This window comes from Pinus tabuliformis, chromosome J (assembly GCF_031772625.1).
Source record: "Pinus tabuliformis cultivar Carrire ecotype Pingquan chromosome J, CPIR1, whole genome shotgun sequence".
Lineage (NCBI taxonomy): Eukaryota > Viridiplantae > Streptophyta > Pinopsida > Pinales > Pinaceae > Pinus > Pinus tabuliformis.
The window spans coordinates 369613276-369632050 of record NC_142295.1 but is presented as its reverse complement, the minus strand read 5'-3'; the positions used below and the strand labels follow the sequence as shown (position 1 = coordinate 369632050).

General features: G+C 39.5%; 1 protein-coding gene across 3 annotated transcripts in view; it reads right to left on the bottom strand.

Moving 5' to 3' along the window:
- The window catches only part of LOC149227276 (uncharacterized), a 105029-nt gene extending 86562 nt beyond the window's left edge, over positions 1–18467 (bottom strand). For 2 of the 3 annotated variants that reach the window (XM_089375472.1, XM_089375474.1), the window contains exons 1-2: positions 18221–18467; positions 17981–18104 (exon numbers count right to left, since the gene is read on the bottom strand). The gene's annotated coding sequence lies outside the window, so the exon portion shown is untranslated. The remainder of the gene's footprint in view (positions 1–17980; positions 18105–18220) is intronic. The other variant, XM_089375473.1, reaches the window with a different exon arrangement.
- Between the last annotated feature and the right edge of the window lie 308 nt (positions 18468–18775).

The window sequence follows — 18775 nt, the reverse complement described above, 5'->3', positions numbered from 1 at the left end:
TGAGACTCCCATAGTAGTTTACCATATAATATCTATGAAGGTTCCACACTTCCTTTTCACTATGTCTCTCCTCATGTGGCCCTATGTGGAGTAGGTAAATCTCCTCTGTAGACAGAGGTGATCCCTCTAGCCCAAGAGTGGGTCTAGCCGCAAATATAACAACCTAATGTAATCTTCCTTAGAGTAGAATCAAATAAGAAGGCATACCTCTTAGAACACTAATCCGCTTGATGGTGATCTCACTCCTTTGTTCCAACTTCCTTTCAGTTCTTTCCATTCAAACACCTGAAACAAACACATAAGAGACAACAACAAACACGATATAATACAATCACATTAAATCTACTTAAAAAGTCAAGGAATCTTAAGCCATCAAATGTAATATGACACTCAATGTAGGAAATAAACCAATAGTTGTATTGATATAAAACTCATAAGGAAATACAACCAAAGCCTTGACGTTGCAGGTCTCCTCCGATGTACCCAAGTTCTAACACCACTACTAGCATCTCATGGTTAGCCTCAACAATGGAAGGTTAAGGCTTCTTCCCTTTAGTTCCAAACCAAACCAAACACACTATTCTCCCTTCACAAACATAAACTAGAAGGCTAAAGCTATAGATATCTTGCTAGCTATTCAAGCTCCAAAAAAGACTAGTTCAGCTTGGAAAAGGAGGAGTTTATATAGCTTTTATGGAGGGGAGATGGTTCCTCTTATGATGGGAGAGGGCTTATCTCTTTGGTTTGTTCCATCTTAATATGGGCAAGGAGCCCAAAAAGACTCTCTTGGCTCTATCCAACCCAACCATCTACAACACTTCTGTTCAGGAAGCTTATAGACCTAGAAGCTTCGACTCCATTTTTAAAAGATTGCCAAAAGACGGTCGGCGCAAGTGGTGAAAAGCTCACTTGTGCCGTTCGGTGCTAGGCCTGGTTTCAAACTCTACAAATGAGCGCGGGGAAGGAACGGAGCACTAGCACCAGACTTGAAAACTAGGATTGAAGGAAGATTCTTGGGAAATGATGCAAGAGGGGAATGTTCTGCACATGAAGATGGATGTAAAGGTGTGATCTTCATAATGGAAAGCATATAGAGTTCACTATAGAGGTCCTCCAAGATCAAGGAATGGGGAGTACAGGGATAGTGACAAAATTTTGTATAACAAATGCCTCCTAAAGCATGAAGGTCGAACTATAGTGAGGGGTGAAATGCTCTACAAGTAGATGAATGGAACCGGAGACAGTCATCGGAAACCCTGCAAGAAAGCATATACATATACATCACTGAAAACTCTGATAAATGATACATGAATCCTGGTATGGATGCAGCCATCCAGAGTACTTCCAAGTTGACATTGATCTGCAGAACATCATCAAGCCCAAGAGAAAGGGGGAGAAAGGAATATCGTAGGAAGACAGAGGGAGATATTTTTCAAGGAGAGTCACCTTTTCCATTGATGTCAAAGGGGGAGAGAAAAATCAAAACCATCATGACAGGCCAACAGGAGCCAAAATAACCCCCACTTTCCTTACTCTTGTTATCGCAAACGATCATGAAAATGCTTTCTAAATCATCATTATCTGATAGTACTCATCATGTCATTTCCTATGGTAGGTGGCTCACCATGTGGATTCTCACGGTTGAGGAGACATTCCATTCTAAAGATGAAGCCCTGAAGTTATGGTCAAGGTTCCCTAAAATGAATGATGTTTTGGTCCAAAATTTGGCATAAAATTTAACGAAAACATGTTGGACTTTGGATAAATTATATGGGTCCTAAAAGTCACAATAAGGGCCCCCCTCTAAAAAATTTTATTCTTAAGATATTAACAAAGTCTACCCTTAAAAAGAGGACTTTACATTTGAAAATGATTTTAAAAAAGGGATGTTCAGGTTGGCCCTGCTATTATCCCCCGTTTCACAAGTATAAATAGGGCACTTATGTGCCCTCAAAAGGCATCATTCTTTTCGTCATCTATTGATGTGAATTGCTTTGAAATATTTGAGGCTGAGGGTGAAAGTTAAAGTCTCAAGAAAATGTTGAATTACAAAGTATTTTGGATTTCATTTTTATCTTTTCTTTTTGCAGTGATGTGTTGAGCTAGGTTAATTTCATTAAGGTTATTATAAAGTGTATATGAGGCAAAATATTGTCCTGATTTGAGGTCATATTTGGAACTGTTTTGGCCTAATTTTAGGCCTCGTTTGAGGCCACATTTGAGGTTAATAAGATTGAGTTATATGTTGAAAATGCAACAAAAATATCTGAGTTTGACTTTGCCTTGGTCAAACTAGAGAAAATTTGAATTTTTATTTCAACAGAAATCTTGGAGGTACTTAACTGAGGTGACATGGCACTTGTCACTCAGTTAACTCAGTTAATTCGAGTTGGGGAAGCTTGAGTTCAGTTCAGTATGTTTGATTGCTAATTTGTAGCAATATATTTCAGTTAATTTGAGTTATTGTCAGTTTAACTAGTTCTAACTGTCAAAAGAACTAGTGGAGGTCAAGTTGTGGAAGTGGAACTTCAACCACTCTGAGTGATCAACCAGTTAACTGATCAATCAACCCAAAATAATTTTTACATGTAGAGAATTCCAGTTACCCAATTGATATGGAAATTCCAAGGTAATGTACTGTCAATTGTACCATATTGCAATGTGTATAGTTGGTGCATGCAATCAGAGGAAGGACCTAAGGGAATTGTGCAATTCAATAGTGGAAAATTCCTAAATAATAGGAGCCAATTTCCCAGAGGAACAATGAAAGTAAATAAGAGCTTGGAGGGCTTGAAAATTAGCTATGTGTTGGCCAGAGTCAGTCAGTCAGGTAGAGGGATAGACTATACACTTGCAGGGCATGCTCAAGCTTGAGAAAACATATGTATTTCATCTCTATTCTTTGATTAACGAAATATAGATAGTAAGGGGTTTTGAGTAGTTGCTTTCCCATAGATAAATCTATGTGCATGTGTGATGTTTCATTTTGCATGTCTATGATTTGTGTTTTATATGGTGAATTAACTTCCATAGATGTGTAGAGTAGCTTCGAGTCTTGTGATTTAGTAAATTTCATAAGCAGTTTCGAATCTACACATTAATTTCTACATGGTATTAGAGCTAGATTCACTGTAGAGCAGAGATTTTGAAGTTGTCATTGCAGGAGGATGAAATTTGCAGGATCAATTCTTCAGAGCTAGAAGGATGGCTTTCTATGGACTAAGGCTCAAGTATGCCCTTGAGGGAAGCTTGAATTATGTTGCTTGGAAGTACCACATGGAGGTACTGCTGGAAGATAATGGGTTGAAGGAATTCATTGATAATGATATTCTGAAACGAACAACATCTGATGCTCAAGATCTAGCTGAATGGAAGAAGTGTTTATCTAAGGTGTGGATAATCATATTGGAGGAAGTACGAGACCATATTGTCTCATCTCTCCACTGGAAAGAGACTCTGTATGTAATGTGGCAAGAATTGACATATATGTTCCAGAATAGTACTGACCATAGGAAGCTGGCACTCAAGGAAAAGCTTTGAAATATCAAGATGCAGAAGAACACGACTATTCCACAGTACCTAAGAAGGTTCACACAATGTTGTGATGAACTTCATCAAGTTGGTGTTACTGTAACAGAGGATGATTTGGTGAGCCTAGCCCTTCTAGGCCTTCCCAAGAGCTGGCACAACTACCAATATTTGGTGAATGGGAGGGAGAAACTACCAAATTGGGAACGCCTATGGTCCAATTTGGTACAGGAGGAAATAAGGCGGAATACCAGAGACGAGAATTTATCCAAGGGAGAGGATGAGGAGAACTGTGCCTTGGCTAAAATGGTAAAGAAAGGGAAAAGGGAAGAAATCCCAATCCAAAGTAGAATCTAGTCATGGGGACAAGAAGAAAGACTTGTCCAGAATCAAGTTCTTTCACTGTCATGAATTTGGGCACTATGCCACGAAGTGTCCACAGAATAACACAAGCAAGAAGACCTCAGGAGGAGCAGCAAGTGAATCTTTGGCTTCATAGTTCGACCTTGACTTTACTCTCATTGCACACATGGCCAACACAATGATGGGAAGCATGTAGTACCTAAATAGTGGTACCTCGTTCCATATGACGGGGAATATATATATTTTTCAGTGATTTGGAGGAGAAATATCTCAAGATGCACATCGATATGGGAGATGATGGAAGGTACAAAGCGATTGATATTGGTACAATCACCTTTCGGAGGGAGTTAGGCTCCCCTTTCAGACTAAAGGATGTGATGTTTGTACCAGGTCTAAAGATGATTATTTTCTTCGTTGCAGTTTTGGAATACCATGGTTATGATGTGATCTTTAGGAAAGGAAAGGCATTCCTGAGGCACATAGATATGGGACATGTGAAGTAGATTGGGTTCATGTGAAGAACCTCTGCAAGCTAGATGTGGAGGATTTTACTGCATTGAGCACAAAGGTGGAGAAGGTGCAGAGTCGCGATGTCGGTGAACTTTGGCATAGAAGACTTGGCCATTTGCATCATGGCGCTTTGAATATCATGTAGGAGATTACCATAAGCCTCCCCAAAGGATCACTAGAGTAGCAGGACACATGCAAAGGGTGTACCTTGGGGAATTACACAAAAGTCACTTTCCATGATCGGGACAACAGAGCACATGCAGTCCTTGAAAGGATCAACTCTGATGTCTAGGGACCTTTCTCGACAACCTCCACTGTCAAACACAAATATTTTTTCATCTTTATTGATGAATTCTCATGGAAGTGCTGGATCTTCTTCATGCGGAAGAAGGATGAGACTTTCTCCAAGTTCTTAGAGTTCAAGGCATTAGTGGAGAAAGAAACGGGAAAGAAGGTGAAGGCTCTCATGAGCGATAATGGAGGTGAGTACATGTCGAACAAGTTTAAAAATTTATATGCAAAAGAAGGCATTCGATAAGAGTTGAGAACACCCCACAACCCACAACAAAATAGGGTGGCTGAGAGGAAAAACCGTAGCATTGTGGGAGAAACACGAGCAATGTTGCATGACCAAAGCCTACCTTTGCACTTGTGGGCTGAAGCATGAAACACAATAGTCTATTTTCATAACAAGAGTCCTCATCATATTCTTGGTGTGATTACACTGGAGGTAGTTTTATCGGGGAGGAAGCCGAATGTGTCACACTTTAGGATTTTTGGAGCTTCTGTATACTACCATGTCTCTAAATAATTAAGGAAGAAACTAGAGCTGACAACAAATCCACACTCGGATCTGATACCATCTTAAAAATTAACCAGAGAGAAAACCAAATTTACTAAGATAAACATCAACGCAACCACAAAACTCAAACACGCAATCATAACACCATGTTTACACTAGGAAAACCCCAACTCTAGGGAGTGATCCAACTAACATAATTCCATTTTATATCTTGGCCAAAACCCTAGCCAAACCATCCAAGTGAGCCTTCATTATTGGCATCCCCTATCCCATTACAATAGAGTCTTCACCTAGCCTTTTAAAGGCTTCATCACATAAATCCATGGGAACAAAACCATGCGAAACCAAAAAACCATGGACCCAAAACCACTATTGTTGACCTAGTCAACATTGACTCTTTCCCCAAGTCAAGTTTACCTAATAGATACTTCTTGAAACTATAGATATCTTCACCAACCATGGGGGTACTGTTATCACCCCAAGAAACTCACCTAGGTTGTATATCAGTGATGCTCAGGAACATTACAAACTCAACAAAATGTTGGATAAAATGATGGATGAATGAAAGAAATGTTGTATATTCAAGCTAGATAACCACTCCTATTATGCTTGACCCCAGACATGGGTGAACACCCTCAGACTGCAAGGCTTTCAACTACCAACTACTCATAGTTTAAGGAATAGGTGATATGGAGAATGATGACCACACCAGCAGATGCACAGGACCCTGTGATGGCCGGATGCAACCAGTTAAAAGGTCTGTAAATCTGTTTCCTAATGCACAGACAGGGTGAGAGCTCTCTGCCATTAAAACAACAGAAACCTGCATACAAATTCAGTGATACATGCTAAATCCAAACACAGAGGTGCGATGACAGCCCCTCTAATGCTAAACATTAACCGCACATGAATAAATGTGGAACAGGCACAGCCTGGAACAAGAAAAAGAAATGGGAAGTGAGCGATTAATAGCAAAAGAAGCTTGCATTAGCTGAAAATGAAGACCAGACGCTGCAGGTATCACAGTAGTTACAGTGTCCAGAAGTTGAAGCTTACAACAAAATAACATTCATCAACCTATTACATCACTTTTCTTAGTATATATAGAATTTGTTTACAAAATATCTCTGCTAGGCTATGCATGGAGGTGTCTTAATGGATCACCAACCACAATTACAGTTAGATAGGGGTCCTCTGCTACATTCTGACTGTTTTAAATGAACAAAATAGCTCTTTTGTACTCCAGTGTCCTTTCTGAACAGTTGAAATATTATCTTCATAATTTTCAATAACTGCTACTGTTATTGAACTGCTCGAGGAATAATTCCCTCGTCCTTGGCTGTATTGTCTTTGAATGCAGGTAGCTGAAGAATTAATGTGCACACTGTTGCATTATCACCCCTTCTTTGCGCGCATGAGCCGAATCAAAAACACTAAAAAACGCCATGGAAAGGGACGAAGAACCGAGATGAAACATTGACCGTCGGATGGCAAAAGTGACGGCCAAGATCTGCTATCGGGAGGCAATGGGAAGGCACAAAGGCGCAACTTGAACATGAGCCGTCAGATTAAAGAAATGGACGGCGGAGATTCGATCTGAGAGACCAATGGGGGCAAACAGGAATGGAGGGATGAGGGCCGTTGGATCGCAGGCGGCAGATCCAACGGTTGACGGGAGTGGAAGGAGCACGAAAATTAACGGGCAGGGAGTCGTACCGAAAGGGCGGTAAATGGTTTTCCCGCACCGCTTTCGAGCAACAGCGATAAACGTACAGAGGTGGCGCGACACAATAAAACTAAGACACGTGGCTTGAGGATCCGTCGGGAAACAGCTTTCCCCGCGAGCTATCAGACGCGCAGGTTCACGAAGCGGGGGGAAGCGTACACCGTCAGATGATAAGGCAGGCGCGATCGGACGGTCGGGGAAATAAATATGCGCTCCGGGATTGATGTGAAGGAAAACGGTCTCGGCGGGTAATGATTTTTATTATATGCGCGGTTATATAATGCAAGGTTATATGTTTCGCTCCGCGCCCGGGACTAAGGGAAATGGAATTATAACAGGGTTTACAAGGAAAAATAGAGAAAAATGGCAACAACGGGGTTAAGGGAGAGTAAGGAAAATGAAAGGGAAGGAGGAAAGCGACAAATAAGAACCCTTTGTGAGCACAACCAACATGGCCAGACCTGTTCTTTAACCATCAAATATTAAAGCATGTAGCAGCGCTAACACTGGCTCCTTCTGGGGATGAGATCCTCTCTGCGAGGTCTCAAGAACTTGCAGACCAATGCCTTTCCAGCTGAAAGCAAACTAATCAAAATTCCTAGTGTTCCATTGGGCATGGAGTCTACTTTGCCTGCACAAAGCTGATAAAACAAACTATTTACAACCTTTAAGGCCAAAAACCTTAAGCAACATAAACTTTCAAAGACCGCCCATTGACGGGGCCATCAAAAGCTGTCTCTCCTCCCATACTTTTCAGTATGAAGGTGTTGTTCCCTTGAATCTGTGAAATGATGAAAGGCCCTGTCTAGAAAGCATCAAACTTCCAATGATTGCCTTTCTTTTCCTTCAGTGCATCCCATTTCAGAACCAAATCACCAACCTGAAAATTACTTCTTTTTGCCTTCTTGTCAAAGGCTTCCTTGATGCTTCTCTAATGTGCTGCAGCTCTTTCAACCAGCTGTTCTCTAATCTAATGTAACTCTGTCAAATCAGTGATTCTTCTTGCCATGCCTTCTTCTTCATCCTGCTCTGTTTGAAGGAATTTTCCCACAGGGAGAGTTAACTGAATTGGGAATACAGCCTCAGTGCCATATACTAGCTTGAATGGAGAACTCCCTGTGGATTTCTTGATGGTCACTCTGTCAGCCCACAATGCATATTTAAGCTTCGAATCCCAATTCTTTTTATTGTCCTCTAATAGCTTTTTAATTATCCTGATCAGACTTTTATTAGAGGATTCTGCTAGACCATTTCCCTGTGGATAATATGAGGTGGAATGAACAAGTTTGATACCCATTGAATCACATTTTTCCACCAGCTCCTTTGCCCTGAAAGTTGTTGCGTTATTTGTAATTAATCTGTGTGGGCAACCAAACCTGCTGAAGATATTCTCTGTTAAAAACTTGATGACCACATTATGATCAGCCTTCCTTGTGGGTATTGCTTCAATCCACTTAGTGAAATAATCAGTGGCTACTAATATCCATCTATGTTGGCCACTGGAATGTGGATTGATTTCTCCAATGAAATCCAAACCCCACTGCTGAAAAGGTCCTTTTGCAATTATTGGTTTTAGGGGCAGGGATTTCAACTGTTGCTTACCTTCAAATCTTTGGCACCTGTCACAAGATTTAACAAAAGCAAATACATAAGAAAATAAAGTGGGCCAATAGTACCCAGTTTTGAGAATTTTGTGGGCTGTGGTTTTCCAATAATGGTGCCCTTCACACATGTTGTTATGAAACTGCTGCATAACTTCTTTTGACTGTTCTTTGTCCAGACATCTTAAAAATATTCTAGATGGATCCCTCCAGTAGAGCAGGTTTTCCATCATGCAATATTTTGCTGCTCTAAGTTTCAAAGTTCTGGCTTGACTTGTACTTAAACCTGGAGGGATTTCTAGCTTCAACAAGAAATTAATTATTTCAGCATACCAATTACATGAAGTTAGATTCTCAGCCACTGATTGTTTTCTCTGTCGTTCAGCTATTTCTTCCTTTTTTGCCTGACCATTTTTTGCATTTGCATATAGGAAATCAATATCTAAAGACCTGCAATTTTCCTCAGCTAATAATTTGGCAAGACCCTGACCTCTGACCAGCTTGGTAAGCTTCAGCTCAATATTGAATTCTATCATTTTTGCAATCCATTTTGCTCTTCTTCCATCAACATTAGGTTGTATTAAGACATCTTTTATTGCAGCAGATGGCACAAATGCAATTATTTTTGAATGCAAGATATAAACCCTGAAAGCCTTTAAGGATTTAATAAGAGCATATGCCTGTTTTTCTATAATATCATACCTCAGTTTAGCATCCCTCAAATTCTTGCTGAAAAATGCCACTGGATGCTCTGAACCTTCTTCATCTTGCTGCAATAGAACAACTGCAATGGTGTCTTCAGAGGCGAAAGAAAATATGTGGAACTCCTTGCTATAATCTGGGCTGCTTAGTGTGAGAGCTTCCATAATGGCTTTTTTGATGGAATCAAACGATCTTCTTGTTGCATCGGTCCATCTTACCTTTGCTCCTTTCTTCAACATGGAGGTTACATGCTTCACCAGTTCTGCAAAATTTGGAATAAACCTCCTGACAAAATTGAATTTGCCCAGAAAGGATTGGATATCCTTCTTTGATCTAGGGACAAACAAATTCTGTATGGCTTTTACTCTTTCTGGGTCAATTCGAACATCTGCAGCATATACAATATGTCCTAACAGCTTGCCTTCATTTAAAGCAAATTGAGATTTTTTCGGATTGACTGAAATTCCAAACCTCCTGCACTTTAGAAACACTTTTTTCAAATGCTGCAAATTATTTTGATGACTGCTGGAGTAAACTGTTATATCATCAAGGTAGATCAGCACAAACTTGTCCTTTTCTCCCACAAATGCTATATCCATAGCTCTCTGAAAGGCAGCTCCAGCATTCATCAACCCAAATGGAATTTTGGCATACATGAAACTGCCCCAATGAGTGGTAAATGCAGTCTTTTCTTGATCATCTAGGTGCACAGAAACCTGATTGAAGCCTGAAAATCCATCTAAAAATGACATCACTTTAGCTCCTGAGACTTTTTGCAGTAAATGCTCCATCTTTGGCAGAGGATAGTTGTCTTTCTTGGAGCATTTGTTTAAGTTCTAGAAATCAACACACAGTCTGATTTCTCCACTCTTCTTCCTCACCACCACTAAATTAGCCACCCATTTTGAATATCTGAAAGGTACTATAATCTTGGCAGCCAGCAATTTTTTAATCTCTTTTTCAATCAGTGGAAGAAACATGGGATTTAATGGTCTCAGCTTCTGTTTAAAAGGAATAGTGTCTTTTTCCAGAGGGATTTTATGCTGAATTATACTCTTATCATAAGTTTTCATGTCACTATATTCCCAGGCAAACACATCAGCAAATTGCCTCATTAAATTGCAATATTCAGCACTTTGAGCAGCCGACAAATGAGTGGACAGATTTACGAATTTGGGCTGACCTGGTCTTCCTATATCATGCTTACAGACTGCAGATTGGTCTTCTTTTTGGGCAGCTTTGTAAGGTGCATCATTTTGGTCAAACAGTGTTTCAAGAGGAATTAGACCCTTAGGAATATGGTTACTAGGAAGCTAGACTATACTGTCTTTACCAAATTTATTTCTAAGCCGGGACTTGGGATTCTCTTCCAAGGCATCATTTTCTTGGTCAATTTGCATCTCATAAAATTCATCAATGACTTGAAGGAATCTATTCAACTCATTATCATCTTCAAAAACTTTCCAATGGTGGACATTATCAGGCAAGGATGGTCTATACATTATTTGTACTTCATAAACTAATCTGGGAGGCATAAACATACTAGCAGAAACAGCAAGGGAATCAGCAAGTTGATTTTGGGCTCTAGGAATATATGAAATACAGAAAAAATCAAAAGAATCTCTGATTCTCCATACTTCATCTCTGTATGCTTTCAGCCTTGGGTGCTTTGCCTGAAATGTTTTATTTACTTGCTGAATTATCAGGTCAGCATCTCCAAACACCTTTAAATTCTTGATACCTCTATCTTTCGTTGCATTAAGGCCCAACAGCAGTGCTTCATATTCTGCTATATTGTTTGTCACTTGAAAAACCAGCTTGAAAGACAAATGAATGCTTTCTTGTTGTGGAGATACTAACACCACCCCTGCTCCTGCAGTCTCCCTCGAACATGTTCCATCAAAGAACATCTCCCAAATTTGACTTCCTTGCTCTTTCACGGCCCGAACTGTTGGTTTCCTGAGCTGTATCTCGGCCTTCTGAGATTCTTCCATTTGGAGAATGCATGCTCCAAAATCAGTTTCCATTGCGTATATTGGATGATTTGTAGGATTCTTCTCATCACTAATAATGTATGCCAGTTGTGCTTCTCTATATAACCTCCTGCTTTCTCCTCCAACAACTGGGACAATGGCATAAGATAAATCATTCTGCAAGGTGCCACCTAGTCTCTTAATCCACCCTCTAGACAGCAGCGTACCAAACTTAGGAGGTACATCTGCTACCACAATATCCATCATTATACTCTTCATGGGCAGCTGAGTTAGGGTAATGGCCAGATCTTTAATTAATCCAAGACATTTCACCTTCCTTGAATCAAAAGAAAATAAATCATGATAGGGTCTAGTGATATCAAGGCCTAACTCTTCCATGACAGCTTTGGGCATTAAATTATGGCTGGCCCCTGTGTCTAGCAAGGCAATTGTGGAGGATTTTGTCATGAATTGTCAATGAGACATAAAAAGATGGAGAATTATTATCAGCAGGCTCAATCGTAGGGTTGAGCACAATGGCAAGTTTGTCATCTTGCAAATTGACAGAATCAGTGGAGGTTTCTTTGGTTTCTAGCTCAAGGGCTTCAAGGATAGGCTTCCTAAATAATTCACTCTTCACCAACTCAATCAGAGGCACAGATATTTTTAATTTCTGAACTTCTGATTCAAAGCTGAAAGAATAAGATGATTTATCAGAACTTTTTACCTCTTGAACCGGAGATTTGAGGATGACTGGATCAGCTGCTGGTCTTCTCTACTTGATATTCTATGATTCTGTTTGGATAGCAGCTCTTTGGGCAGGATTCTCCTCGGTATTTTTTGCATTCGACTTCAAGTTATATCTTTGCTAGTCACCTGTTTGTAGAACAGCTCCTTTGTCCCACTCTTGGTTGTTTTTTTCTTGCAACAAAGACTTTTCATATGCAACCAAATTTAGAAGGCAGCACTGCCTTTATCCTCCATGCAGTGGATTTCATCCTCATATTCTTCCAATTGTTCCTCCTCCATGACTACATTTTGGAAGGGAGCTTTAATTTTCTGATCTTCTTTTGAATCCTCACCCCTCTGCATTATTTGTAACTACTCATTTGCTTTTTCTGTATGGATTCGGATATCTTGGAGCAAATGTGTTCTGTTGCCTTGTTTTTCCTGAACTCTGCTCAATCTTTAGCTTAGAAATTTCAGCAGCCAATGACTCTATCATCTTAGTCATTTTATCTAATTTAGGCTCTGAAGTTGAGGCAGAGGAAGAAGAAGCCTCGCTTCTCTGTCTCCTTCTGTCAGAGTGACTTTTAAGTTTTTCTGCAGCCATAATATTAGACTCTACCTCTAGAGCTGCATCTTGCATATCTGCTAGAGTAGCACATCTTCCTTCTCTCAATAATAAGCAAAAATCAGAGTCAAAGGCATTAGCATATGTGAGTTTGGCAGAAGTAGGAGTTGGCTTCACCTCAGCTGGTATTTTACTGTACATTCTATTAAATCTTTTATTAAAATCAGGCAAAGATTCCCCATTTTCTCTCTTCAGGTTACCAAACTCTGTATGATAATACAGCAAGTCCTTTTTATCTCCCCATTGCTTCAAAAACGCTTCATCTAGTGCTTCAATATAAACAATAGATTTAGGGGTCAATTCTCTGAACCATTTTCTGGCCTCTCCATCAAGGCTCTGGACAAAAACTCTCATCCACACATCATTCTCACTTATATCTAAATTATCAGCATAACTGTAAAAAGCTTCAAGGTGTTCTTCTGCTGTTACTCCCTCTGTATCAGTGAATTTAGGCATATATTTCTGATATTCTCCCACAGGCATAGGATTTAAAGGCACAAGCAACACCAATGGTCCATATCTGGCAGCTACAATTCTATCTATCCTCGTAGGTGCTTGTTGTCCTGCCATGATTGGAATATTTGGAAGAATACTAGTAGATTGAATGGTAGGGAGTAATGTGATGGATGGCAGAGATAAAGGGATGTTTTGGACTGAATGGGAAGCTTTCTTTGGACTAAGATTCAAAGGGGAACTAACTGCACAAGGGGCTGAACTAATCTCTGAAGGAATTTCCTTATTAACAGTGTTGATTTCTAAATCTTCAAACTGTAAATCTTCAGCAATAACTTTATCTTTCAGAGATGAATTAGATTTTTTAGGCTTACCTGATCCTGATGCCCCTTTCTGTGAAGCTTTCTTCGATTTAACAGTCCTCTCAAGTTCAGGCACTGGTTCAGCTGGTAATTTCTGAGGATTTCTTCGAGTATGTCTCACAAACTGAGCCAGAACTTCGATGTGGAGTCGCCAAAGGATGGTCTTCCACTAGCGGAGTCGCCAGAAAAATGATTACAACCATAAACTATGTTCAAACCTTGTCTGTCATAGAAGCTTGAAGCTGTGTTGTTTTCCCAGGGAAGCTGAGCTTTGATTCTCGACCCCGGCAACGGCGCCAATTAATGTTATCACCCCAAGAAACTCACCTAGGTTGTATATCAGTGATGCTCGGGAAAATTACAAACTCAACAAAATGTTGGATAAAATGATGGATGAATGAAAGAAATGTTGTATATTCAAGCTAGATAACCACTCCTACTATGCTTGACCCCAGACATGGGTGAACACCCTCAGACTGTAAGGCTTTCAACTACCAACTACTCACAGTTTAAGGAATAGGTGATATGGAGAATACTGACCACACCAGCAGATGCACAGGACCCTGTGATGGCCAGATGCAACCAGTTAAAAGGTCTGTAAATCTGTTTCCTAATGCATAGACAGGGTGACAGCTCTCTGGCATTAAAACAATAGAAACCTGCATACAAATTCAATGATACATGCTAAATCCAAACACAGAGGTGGGATGACAGCCCCTCTAATGCTAAACATTAATCGCACATGAATAAATGTGGAACAGGCACACCCTGGAACAAGAAAAAGAAATGGGAAGTGAGCGATTAACAAAAGAAGCTTGCATTAGCTGGAAATGAAGACCAGATGCTGCAGGTATCACAGTAGTTACAGTCTCCAAAAGTTGAAGCTTACAACAAAATAACATTCATCAACCTATTACATCACTTTTCTCAGTATATATAGAATTTGTTTACAAAATATCTTTGCTAGTCTATGCGTGGAGGTGTCTTAATGGATCACCAACCACATTTACAGTTAGATAGGGGTCCTCTGCTACATTCTGACTGTTTTAAATGAACAAAATAGCTCTTTTGTACTCTAGTGTCCTTTCTGAACAGTTGAAATATTATCTTCATAATTTTCAATAACTGCTACTGTTATTGAACTGCTCGAGGAACAATTTCCTCGTCCTTGGCTGTATTGTCTTTGAATGCAGGTAGCTGAAGAATTAATGTGCACACTGTTGCATTATCACCCCTTCTTTGCGTGCATGAGCCGAGTCGAAAACACTGAAAAACGCCTTGGAAAGGGACGAAGAACCGAGATGAAACATTGACCGTCAGATGGCAAAAGGGACGGCCAAGATCTGCTATCGGGAGGCAATGGGAAGGAACAAAGGCGCAACTTGAACATGAGTTGTCATATTAAAGAAATGGATGGCGGAGATTCGATCTGAGAGACCAATGGGGCCAAATAGGAATGGAGGGACGAGGGCCGTTGGATCGCAGGCAGCAGATCCAACGGTTGACGGGAGTGGAAGGAGCACGACAATTAACGGGCAGGGAGTCGTACCGGAAGGGCGGTAAACGGTTTTCTCGCACCACTTTCTGGTAATAGCGATAAACGTACAGAGGTGGCACAACGCAATAAAACTAAGACACGTGGATTGAAGTTCCGTCGGGAAACAGCTTTCCCCATGAGCTATTAGACGCATAGGTTCACGAAGCGGGGGGAAGCGTACACCATCAGATGATAAGGCAAGCGCGATCAGACGGTCAGGGAAATAAATATGCGCTTCGGGGTTGATGTGACGGAAAACAATCTCGACAGGTAATAATTTTTATTATATGCGCGGTTATATAATACAAGGTTATAAGGTTTCGCTTCGCGCCCGGGACTAAGGGAAATGGAATTATAACGGGGTTTACAAGGAAAAATAGAGAAAAACGGCAACAACGGGGTTAAGGGAGAGTAGGGAAAATGAAAGGGAAGGAGGAAAAGGACAAATAAGAACCCTTTGTAAGCACAACCAACATGGTTGGACCTGTTCTTTGACCATCAAATATTAAAGCATGTAGCAGCGCTAACAGGTACCCATATACTTCATCTCTCAAGCATAAACCAATCAATTCTCAAATGAATTCAAAGAAGTCATTATATATAATTTCCCTCCTATAAAGCCTCCATGCCTTCTCTCTCAATCTAGGGTATCCTTACAACTAATCAACAATCCAATTAGGTGTACATCATGGCTTTTTAAACCTCCAGTTGGCATGGTAAATGGGAAAACACTTTCACTTACAAGAAACTTCAATCCCTTTAAGAGGCTTCCACCATTCAAGAGTTCCTTCGTGAATTCAAGAGTTCCTTAGTGAACTCTATAGTACTTTATTTTAGCTATTTTGAGAGAAATACTTCTTTTGAGTCTCTTCTTTGAAATGAAAGCTTCTACTCTTACACCTAATTCCACACCAACAATGACCTTCTAATTACCACAAACATTTAACTCGGATCTTTTTTTATCTAACCAGTCCTAACTAAACTCACTTGTTAAGACTCACAAAGGGCCTTTCATACCAAAAAAATCCATCACAAAGGGCCTTTCATACCAAAGAAAACCATCCCAGTTTTCCATGGCGTTGAGGAGTCATCCTCCCCTATCTTCTTAGTCTTGACTTCATATAAGATAAGGCCTATAGAAATGATGAACTATTAACCAATACCAAGACTAACATCTAACAATCCTATTCTCTTACAAACACATGATAGGAGCATATAAGGATCCAAAATCAAGAATATGAAGGCTATATAGCCAATAAAACCAAATTTATCATTTCATTTCATAAACAACATCGCATAGCCCATAATACTCATTCAGAAGACAAAAACATAACTAGTACAAATCATTAACATCCTTTCTTTTTCATTAATAGGATTTATATTAGAGAGATGCATCCCACAAGGTTACTTATCTAATCTTAATTATTCGTTTAAGACCTCTAGTCCCTACAAGCGTGCATAGATTATCTCACAAACCATGTTCGATTTGAACCCTTTGAGATTTTTTTATGGAAATATTTGTAGAATATCAAAGTAGCTTCAAAACTGGTGAAATTGACAAAACAATACCCTAGGTTGCACCTATTTTTGAAATCAATTGTTAAGTACACAAAATCGAAGGAAGACTCAACTTCATCTGAGCCCACACTAGTGAAGACACTTTTCATTGTCATTGTGGAGAACTAGTAAGGAAGCACTTATCCAAAAATTAAACCAATGAACACTTTTCGTGTCAAGACATCTATAGTTTGAATTGCAACATGGTTGACAAAGTCTCCAAAAATTGCAAATGTTACCAACATTGTTGAACCAATAGAAACACCCTTTCCAATGGCGATAGTAGTGTTTTCAGCTGCATCAAGGGCATCATTCCTTTCATGGATCCTATGACTCATGCCAACTATCTCAATAATTCCACTAGCATTGTCACTTATGGGTCCAATATATACATCAATGGCCAATCACTATTGCAATTTTTTTGAGCATGAACAAAGAAACTACTGCAATGCCATACATGGAAGCCAAACTAAAACTGATAAAAATTCTTAGAAATACTAACAAACTGTATTCCAAATCCAACCCGAATATAACTTTAGTTGCCTCTCCCACAATGCCAATGGTCATCACTACTGCATGGATGGTCTTCAAGAATGTTCCTCTCAACCTTGCCAACAAGATCAACACTTGCAGATGTTGTTTTGGTGTCAATACCATCAACTATAGTGCCATAAAAGAACCTCCAACACCATAACTACTGCATGGATAGTCTTCAAGAATGTTCCTCTCAACCTTGCCGACAAGATCAACACTTGCATATGTTGTTTTGGTGTAAATACCATCAACTATAGTGCCATAAAAGAAACTCTCCAACACCATAACAACCCTAGCACAAGGCATCGATAGTAGGAAAACTAATAAAATTTACAATAAGAAAGTACCCCCAACATAGGAAACAAACCATAAGCAAAGGCACATGGCACACAAAGTACTGTAAAAAAAAAAACCTTTACAAGTATTGGTGATAGAATTCGGCGAAGAGCTCATAATCCAAGTAAGCGAGAAAACCCATTTGTTTTAACTTCTAAAACTTTATTCACGAGTTGTCATCTATAAGGGTCTCCATTTAACTCAAGAATACCAATTTCATCCCTATTTTGAGAAAAATATAAGCCGAAAATCCCAATCATCATAGAGAAGAACTACAAGAATTTCATCCATAGGAACCCGCAAAGGGACTACCACCAGCATATTGAACAAAAAATTGATCAAAACATATATCACGATGGTCCATAACATACATGAGAAGAATACAACCTTTCATGACCATTATATACCATTTTAAGAACTGCGTGAAAAGAACTATGAAGCTGTGAACTCTTAAATAGTCTATTAAATATCCAACTCCAGTTGCTACAACCCAGATGACATAACATTAATACTATTGACGGCATAAAGATCATTGCACTTAATGCCATGGGTAATTGGAAGCTATGGAATTAACTGAAACGAACAGAAAATCTGATTCAAAATGACATCAACTGAAACGAACAGAAAACAATAACAATATACCTCTGGCTGCAGCGATCCAAAGTTCAAACACACATTCGTTTAGAATTCCATCCTCCAGTCCAAAGCGAGGGAGTTGAATGAATGCACGAGAGAAATTTGATGTAAAATGAGGATCTTTAATCACCTTAAATACATAACAAGGTTTAGGGTAATTGGAAGCTATGGAATTAACTGAAACGAACAGAAAATATGATTCAAAATGACATCAACTGAAACGAACAGAAAACAATAACAATATACCTCTGGCTGCAGCGATCCAAAGTTCAAACACACATCCGTTTAGAATTCCATCCTCCAGTCCAAAGCGAGGGATTTGAATGAATGCACGAGAGAAATTTGATGTAAAATGAGGATCTTTAATCACCTTAAATACATAACACGGTTTGCGTCGATTGCGGAATTCTCGGAATCAACAATAATTAATCTCGTAGATTAGATTTCCTGAATCCCAATCCACGTAAGATGAGCAAGTGACCCGATGATTTAAAAAAATATTAGAACTATCCACAATCGCATTTGTTTTATTTGTCCCCATGGTAATAATTGCATTAATAATAAAATATATTTATTTTGCAATGCAAATGACCCAATGACAACGGCCCCACTCGCCGGCTGGCTGACATTTGATATAAAATGAGGATCTTTAATCACCTTAAAAGGTTTAGGGTTGACGCGCTAAAAAAGAAAACGGGGCTGGCTGACATTTTATTTTAATGCGTGTCAAGTTGTACATCATATTCTATACTGCGCGCCGAGCTCGTATAATCCAATTTAATTGAACTGATGTTGATAGGC